The sequence below is a fragment of the Impatiens glandulifera genome, chromosome 8 (genome assembly GCF_907164915.1).
Source record: "Impatiens glandulifera chromosome 8, dImpGla2.1, whole genome shotgun sequence".
Lineage (NCBI taxonomy): Eukaryota > Viridiplantae > Streptophyta > Magnoliopsida > Ericales > Balsaminaceae > Impatiens > Impatiens glandulifera.
Window position 1 is genome coordinate 9,639,191 of NC_061869.1, and position 9,963 is coordinate 9,649,153.

A 9,963-nucleotide genomic window follows, 5' to 3' on the forward strand; every position below is an offset into this window, starting at 1 on the left:
TTCTTAGGGTCAGTAAAAGCATCTGGCAATTGATTTGCTAAATTTTGCAAGCGAATAATTTTCTGAACTTCAAGTTTAAATTGTTTTGTACGAGGATCATAATGAGCTAATGATAACTCATGCCAGATTATTTTCTTTTCCAACTGCTTATTTTCCCCTTTTAATGTTGGAAATATCATTTCATCGAAATAACAGTCGGCAAATCGTGCCGTGAATAAATCATCCGTCAATGGCTCAAGAAATTTAATTATAGACGGTGATTCATATCCAACATATATCCCCAATCTCCTTTTTAGCACATATACTACACATCCGAAAATTCTTAGATGAAAAATATTTGGTTCCCGACCATAAACCATTTCTAAAGGGGAGACCTCGTTATAATTTGTCGCCGCATGTAAAATACCATATCCCCAAACTTGTATTGGAAGTTTCGTTTTCATAAGCAATGGTCTTGCAATTAATTGAAGAAGTTTTATCAATGACTCTGTAAGGTCATTTTGTGTGTGAACATGTGATACTGGATGTTCAATATTTATCCCAATTGACATACAATAATTATTAAAAGCTTGGGAGGTGAATTCTCTAGCATTATCAAGACGAATAAATTTAATTAAATAGTCTAGGAAGTGAGCTCGTAATTTGATAATTTGAGCAAGTAATCTTGCAAATGCTTGATTACGAGTTGATAATAAACACACATGTGACCATCTTGTGGATGCATTAATTAATACCATAAAATATCTGAATGGTCCACATGGTGGGTGAATATGCTCATATATATCACCTTGTATTTTTTCAAGCAATTTTAAGGGTTCAACCCTGATTTTAGGGTTGATATTTAATATTTATTTTATTTAATGAAGAAAATGAACGCACTACCCAAAATTCATTGGGTAGAAAAATCTTTTAGTTTTTCAGCCACCTGAATGATTAATTATTCTTGGTATCATAATAAAATTATTTTAATTAACAAACTTCTAATTTGTAACCACATGTACTTCGTCAACACTTATGTTTGTGAGATATAATCCAGAAGAAATTGCGGGTAATTTTTTACCCGAGATAATACTTGTGATATATACATATTCTTTATTACTTTCATTTGATGTCTCAATGTGATATCCATTTCTGCGGATATCTTTAAAACTCAACAAGTTTCCTTGAGACTTGGACGAATATAAAGCATTATCAACACAAATATTGTTCCTCTAGGTAATATAATATTACTTTTTCGGAGCCTTCAACAATTTTGAACTATCCGATATTGTATTCACGCATGTCTCATTCATCACCAAGAAAGTAAAAAATCTCTTACTTTTTAAAATAATATGTGTTGATGCACTGTATACAAGACAACTGCATTTTTCATTCATCAAGTATTCGCTTCCAAGAATCTTCATTTTCTTCATTAAATAAAATAAATATTAATAATAAACGATACATGAACTGATAATAATAATTCAAACGCAACATCAAACTAAATATAGTCTTGATAAAATATAAGTTTTATTTATTATTATATATATATATATATAGATAGAAAATTGTATTAAACATTATAAAAGAAACACAAATATCCAATGATTTCATTCTAATTTTTATTCTCGACAAGAAAGTCGGCTACATCAAACTGAGAAATCATTGAGACCAAAAGTTATTTTATCATCACCGGAAGCCGAAGCCAAAGCCAAGTTGGTCTCCATTATCATTTTTTCATCATTGAAAATAAAGTCGGTCTCGATGGACCCTTTTCCTTTAGCGATGCTTGATAAAGATCGATAAAATATTTTGGTGTACAACAAGTACGCGACCTATGACTATTCATACCGCAACGATAGCATTTGTTTTTCATAGTCTTATTGATTTGATCCATTTTATTATAATGTATTTCTTTATTGTTTTCCCTTTTATCATATGACCACCACCACGTCCACGACCATTTATGCGGGAATGACCTGAAAAATGACTATGGCCACGACCACGATGTTGCACTCTATAATTATATGATGTCACATTCACTTCAGGGAATGAAGTCGATCTAGTTGGACGGGCCTCATGATATTTCATCAAAAGCTCATTATTTTGTTCGACCAATAATAGACATGATATCAATTTAGAATACTTCTCAAATTGAGCTTTTGGAAGAATGATCGTTTTCAAATGATCGTACATTTCTTTCAGATTGTTCCATAGGACCAATGAATCTTTCACAGTGTGAAATACTCAATTTTTAAACCTTCGTGAAGATGACGACAAAGGAAAATCATTGTTTTGGCCTTATCATGGTCAGATGTGATGTGTTCATCTTTGATAGTATTTCCAAGACCATTGGAGGTAAAATGAATTTCAACATCTTAATCAATGAAGGGTAATTCTTTCCGGTGATGTCAAGAGCCGTGAACTCCAATTTCGTGAGGTTCGACATGAAATTTGTGATAAAATAAATTAGTTTGAAAGGTTTCGAAGATAACTTTTGTCAACCTTGATCGATTTGGTTTTTACAAATGAGGTGCGAAATTTGGCTACCACAGACGAGGAGGGAGCATTGACCTTTGCTTCGAAAACGAAAGACTCGTGCTGATAACGTGTTATATATAAACGAATAATACAAAGAATAAGAGAGAGTCAAGGGAGAGAGATTCTTATTATTCATCGAATGATACAACATACCATACCTATCCTATTTATAGGACTAAAAATAAAAAATAATAAATGTAAAATATGAAATAATATTTTTTTATTAACGATGAAATATGAAAGAACAAATATCATATCATATGTATGACATTCATTTATTATTATATTTAATAACGTTAATAAAATAATATTTTTAATTAAAATATATATTATTATTTCAAATCAATTATACTTGATCGGCACTCTCTCTCACACTGGAGGTTTACTTGATCGGCACTCTCTCTCATCGGTTTACTTGATCCGATATTAATTTTAAATTTTTTAAAGAAATGTATTTTAAATATTTTTTTAAAGTTGATAAATTGATTATTAAAAGGATAATTGAGAAGAATATAAAATGGGATATAAAAATAGAGGTCTAATAACGACCGGCCGACCTTCTTCTAGAAGCAAATACACCTACAAGAGGAGAAAGGGGAAAAGGAAGATACCGAAGAAGAAGGGACGAAGATTCAGAAGAAGAAAGGACGAAGATTCTCTTTCTGTTCTTCAAAAAAGTATCTTGTTAGTTGATGTGATTATTATGATTCTTATTTCGCGATTTTGCTTTTGATTGTCTACAGATTGAAAAAGAAATCTACGAGATGAACGATAACAACCACTACAAACAAACCAAAGAAGATGAGAATCTATACGATGTAATTGCAGACTATTCCGACTCTGCCGATGATGATTCATCCTCACGAAAACGTAGAAAGGATCGCGACGGACGGAAAGATGACCTCACTAACCCCGTCAGTTTCATCTCCACAGGTACATTGCTGAAACCCTTAGTTAGAAAATCAGATATAAGAACAACGAAGGATGTTGGAGGATTTGAGAAATATACAAAAGGAATTGGAATGAAACTGTTGGAGAAAATGGGGTATAAGGGAGGTGGACTTGGGAAGAACGAGCAGGGAATTGTAGCTCCAATTGAAGCTAAGTTAAGACCTAAGAATATGGGAATGGGTTTCAATAATTACAAAGAATTCGCACCTGTATTGCCTCAGTTAGAGGTGAAGATGACAAGTGATAAACAATGGATTAAGGGAAAGAGGAAGAAGAAGGACTTTTACATTACAGCAGACGAGTTATTAGCAAAGAAGGAAGATCAAGGATTTGAGGTCCTTCAAAAGGTAATCGACATGCGTGGGCCACAAGTAAATGTGCCAATGCCTGAACTGCAACACAATCTAAGGTTGATAGTTGAATTAGCTGAACTCGATATTCTAAAAATCGACAGTGATTTGAGGAACGATAAGGAAACGGCTATCAGCTTGAAGAAGGAGAAATCGAGGCTCGAACACGAGTTTACTCATCAGAAACTACATCTAAACAACATGGAGGAGATCGAAAGTGTATTAAGCTATATAGAAGAACAGAATTCATTAGGAATTCTAACACTAAATTCGCTAGCAAATCATTTTAACGACCTAAGGAGAAAATACCCAGAAGATTATAAGCTCTGTAACTTATCATCCATAGCTTGTGATTTCGCTCTTCCCCTGTTCATTCGAGTATTTCAAGGGTGGGATCCACTTAGAAACCCTCTTCATGGGTTCGAATTGGCACAACTATGGAAAAATGTGTTACAAGACGAGGAAAGTAGCAATATTTTTGAACAAGTGGTTTTGTCTGCTATAAGAATATCGGGTATAAACACATGGGAACCAAGAGATCCCGAGCCAATGCTTAGACTAATGGAGACATGGGAAAAGTTATTGTCTTTTTCGGTTATTCAACATATATTGGACAGCATCGTCATGCCGAAACTATCAGCAGCTGTTGATTCGTTGGACCCACGTCGCGAAACTGTTCCAATCCACGTTTGGGTTCATCCATGGCTGACATTCCTCGGATCGAAATTGAACAGTTTATACCACATGATAAGGATGAAACTAAGCATGGTTCTGGATGATTGGCATCCGAGCGACGCCTCCGCCTATACTAACTTATCCCCTTGGAAATCGGTGTTCGATTCCGCCAGCTTGGGAGAATCTGTTGCGTCGATTCATCGTCCCGAAACTGCAGATCGTGCTTCAAGAATTTGAAATAAACCCGGCGAATCAGAAACTCGATCAATTCTATTGGGTCGTTTTGTGGGTTTCTGCAATCCCTGTTCATCTGATGGTCGATTTGCTGGAGAGGTTCTTCTTTTCAAAATGGTTACAAGTTCTATATCATTGGTTAAGTTTGAATCCTAATTTACAGGAGGTTCATCGATGGTATATAGGTTGGAAAGGTCTCATACCGGCGGAACTACAATCGCACGAGAACATTCGATATCAATTCACTATCGGATTGAATATGATCGATCGTTCAATCGAGGGTATGGAAGTTGTTCAGCCGGTTATGAGAGAGGAAAGACAGGCGGAATTATTACAGAGAGTTGAAATGGATAACTGTAATGGAGTTGAGATGACGTTGAAGGAAGTGGTAGAAGCTCATGCACAGCATCATGGTTTGTTGTTTAAGCTGAAACAGGGGAGGATGCATGATGGGAATCAGATATATGGTTATGGGAATATTAGTATATACATTGATTCAATCAACCAGAGACTGTATGCTCGGAAGGATGAGAGTTGGGTTTTGACGAATCTCGATAGGTTGCTTGAACTTCATAACAGTTCTGTTGGGAAAAAGCAGTGAATCCAGAAACCAAAGGCTAAGGGCTAAGGCTAATGTATGTTTTCCTTTCTCTTCTTGTTTGTGCAATATTATGAAACTGGATATCTTTTAGATAGAACAATTATATAAGAAATGTAGTAATGCCTAGCAGCAGCTGAACTGATGAAATTTGCTTCATAAGATTAGAGTGCATTTTGATGGAAAACCTATGTAGAATTTGCACCTGGTTGGAATGCTAATATGTTTTCATGGCTTGTGATCAAACTTGTCTCCTTTAAGGCTTCAATATATTTGAATGATTTTTTCTTTCCCAATGTCAAATTTCTTGCTTTATTTGACTGTTTCCATATATATGAGTGGATTTGGAAATGTTATTTTGTGACTTCTATTAGTTGGTATTCTCAATTTAGTTGCAAAAACCTTTTCCCTGCCTTGTTGTTTTTGGTATAGCCCACATATGTTTTATGTGGGCAAAATGATGCAATATTGTTTGATAAAACTGTGTATTGTCTCTTTCATTCAGACATGAACTTCTGAACATAAGGGGAGAAGGGTTATTTGAAAAACTTTCTGTTCAAGACAATTACATAAATCAAAATCCATCTCAAGTCATGGAAGTGTTGAACCAAGTTATTATTTTCTTCAATCCATCTCAAGTCCACAATAAGGACTATACATAGGATGGCAGTGTGGCTCGACGGTTTGGGTAGTTATTGTGAGTTTCGGGTCCAAGGCGAGATGGGGTCGGAACTGCTGTTCAGGTACCCAATAAATAAACCTAATTGGGTACAAAATGTCAATCTCCTTCTCTCTGTCTCAGATTTTGGCCGTCCTCCTCCCTGCGCACAAAATGCGTTCCTTTTCGCTGATTCGGTACACTCATTTTTGCATTCTCAACTGCCTTTCATCATTTTGTCACTTTCTATGTTTGATTGACTTGCTTCCTTATATTTCACAGACTACTGTGGGTCTGTGGCTGATCTGCAGGATGCAATTTACCCTCAAAGTAAGCTAATTTGTTGCATTAGTTTTTCTTTGTCTTAAAGTTGAATCTTGATGTTAAATGGAACTCATAAAATGCTAGGCTGATTAAGAAAATTATTAGTGTCTTTCATTTGCTGAATTTGTGGATTCCTGACTAGCCTTTAGGAAAATCATGTTTTATGATAAATTTAGGGCTAATTCATACTTTTTGAGTGGAACTCAATTGGAACCTATAGTTATTACTCTACACATAAGGGACATTGTTTCACTAACCTTCAGAAATCGAAATAGATGGCTTTTCAAATAAGGATTATGACAGTTACACAATTACCTGCCCATAAAAAGAGAATAGTCGAGAAATAGGAGGATGTGGAAGAGAAAATTGTCTGAAGGGTTCAATCTTTTGTCATGAAAGTATTACATTGAGCATTATAACTAGTCTTGCGGCTTGTCATGACTGCTTTCTTATGTCGGTTCAAACGAAAAACCACAACAACACTAAAATCATTATCATGATTCACTAAGATAACCCATTTTATGTTTGGAAACTAAATTTAGTAAAAAAAAAATAAAACCATTTATATGTTTAATCTAATTATATTGTGACATTTTGATTGATGATTCCTAAGTTCAAACAACCCTTACTTTAAGACCAGATGATCTTTACTGCCTTGAAGAAAAATGAGAAGTTATCTTGATCAAGTTATATTACATTAGTTCCCTTTTTCAGACCTTAGTTGAGTGACCATCACAAACATTACAATAAAGATAAAGATTATTTGAGAAAAAGATCTAAATTGTCTCATCTCCTTCCTTATTCATAATTTACTGATCGATATTCGAACATAAGCATCTTCATTGTATTGTATATACAGTATCTTCATTTAATCTAAAAGGTGTCAATTAAAGGGTCTCATTCATTGATGGATTATATCTATCTTTCACCATTTTCTTCATTCCTTGTGGGTAAACCTTTAGCCAGGTGACTTTAGTCTATAATCAAAAGTATATATAGTAAACTGTAAATATATGCAGTCTTTGATATAGTATAGTAGCTTGTGTAGTTGTCGGTTCCAATGAAGTCTAATCCTTTGTTCAATATCTTCTTATCCTCTTCCGTTTGCAATTAATCACAAAAGATAAGGAGAAAAATGATCTTTCTCTCATTGATTTTATTGCAGACAAATCAGAAAACTGTATAGGTGAATGTTGGAATAGATAGATGGTATGATCAATACTTATTTGTGTAGGGTTTTCACAAATGTTTGATCTCCTCTGGCATCTAGCATCTAGGCTGTCACAAAAAAATAGAAATTGACATGATTTTATAACTTTGGTTAGTGTTTAATATATACATGGCCTTCCATAAGTGGGTCTATATATTTTTTCCTTTCATTCTGGAAGAGTTCTTAAAACTTTAAGAGCTTGATTTTAACAGTGTTTTTTTTCTTCTAAATACCATCTTTACTTAACCTTAAGGAAAAATATCTTAGCTAGAGGAATTAGAGTGTAGAACTTATCCTTTTCTGAAAATGACAATGTGAGTATTTTAGAAAAAAAAAAACTTTGGACAAATTTTTTTCATGGATGTAAGTCTATGAAGTGTAAATGAAAACATTTCATTTTGTAAACATTATCAGATGCAACTTATGTTAAAATTAATGAAAAAAAATCATTTATAGCTTTGAAATATAGTTTGTTGCTCTCACAAAAGTTGGTAAAGTCTACCGAATAGAAAGGACTTAACCAGAGAATATTTGTGGTCATTGGAAATATCATTTGTATATTCATTCAACAAATGATAAACCAATATTAAATCAACTTCAGTTTAGTACTCATATCCAAAATACAAGCATCAACAACTAAAATATGTGTATCAAACCAAAATTTGTCTAACATTGTCATCATTAAAATTGTTATGTCTTGAATCTTTTGATTGGGACACTATCCAAGTATCGAAAATCAATTTAATCTACATATTTTAGCAAAACATATATTGGACGTGGAACATTTTGTTGAAAAAAATAATTTAGACGCATTGAAAATAGTTTTAGCATTTCACATATTTTTTGGATAAAATCTCACTCATTATCGTTTGACTCGTGTTTTATTGATTATTCTGAATAGAACATCGATGAAAAATCAACTTATATTGTAAACCAATTTTAGAATGAAAAAAAATGAATTTCATCGAGTTAGTCAATCTAGAGACAATTTATTACTCAGGAACATTTCAATGTCCTTAAATGATCTTTAAATTTCTCAATTCTTCTAGACGAAGTTGACCAATACTCGATACTATCATGTACTTTCTCAATTGACGACTTAATAACATTTAACCCGTCTTTCACAATCAAGTTCAAAATATGTGCATAACATTGCATATGAACATATTAATCGTTAGATAATAAATAACTTTTGTGCAATTTACGCACCACATCTTTAATCATTACATCATTTATAAAGTAATTTTTAATGGTGATAGTTGACAATTTGTCAGATTTCATTCTAACAATGTATTTGTTAACACATTACCAAAGTTTTGCTCAAAGAGTTTATGGTATCATGTCCACATAAAAGCAAAACTTTGACTATGGATTAATGAATATATTGTTATAATAGGAATATGAATTTCAAATTGTCAACGTTGACAATTGCTCTAAAAATGATGTAATAGTTCAAGATGTTGTGCTTATGTTGCTTACGATGAATATGTTTATATATGATGTTGTGTATATTTTGAACTTAATTGTGAAAGACAGATTAAATGTCATTAAGTCATCAATTGAGAAAATGTGATATTGTTGTGTATTGATTGACTTCGTCTAGAAGGATCGAAGAATTTGAAGATAATGTTAGGACACTTGAAATGCCATAAATAATAAATTGTCTTTATATTGTCCGACTTTATGAGATTCAAATTTTTTATTTTAAAAATTATTTTGCAATATGAGTTGATTTTTCATGTTGATGATATTTACGGAATAATTAACACAAACACGAGTCAAACGATGAGTGAGATATTTTTTAAGAAATATGTGAAAACTATAACTATTTTTTTTAAACGACTAAGTTATTCTCTTTATCAAAATATTCAACATTCAATATATGTTTTTTTAAGATATATGACAATTTTACTAATGTTAAAGTTTAACAAATTTTTATGTATTACACATATTTTGATGGTTGTTTATTGTATTTTGGATTAGAGTAGGAAATTGAAGTTGGTCCAATATTATTTTGTATGTTTTTACCCAAATGAATGAAAAATAACTAAATGAAGTGCGTCAATTTTTTTATTATTTATTTAATAAATATTTCAAATGTCGCAGTGATCACAAATAACACAAATATTATCTGGTAGATGAGTATTATCTTTCTTGCAGACTTTACTTGCTTTTGTAAGAGCGGAGAGAATATATTAGAACACAAATGAAATCTAAGCTAATTAAAAGAAAATTTGCTCCAAACAACCATGAATATTAACTTTAAACATCTCATGTTACGAGCAATTACAATAGACTTTTTTTTTTACAATTCTAATGTTAACCGTTGTTTTAGAGTGGTAGAATTGTTGATCCTCATTCCGAGTAAGTTTAATGTGGATATGGTGGAGGCTCTTATGTGCAAAAAGTTGGTTATTATAATAATATTTTAAAAATATTCTTA

At 32.5% G+C, this 9,963-nt stretch overlaps 1 pseudogene; it reads left to right on the forward strand.

Moving 5' to 3' along the window:
* The first annotated feature begins 3,094 nt into the window (after positions 1-3,094).
* LOC124912301 lies at positions 3,095-6,433 on the forward strand (annotated as a pseudogene).
* The last annotated feature ends 3,530 nt before the right edge of the window (positions 6,434-9,963 follow it).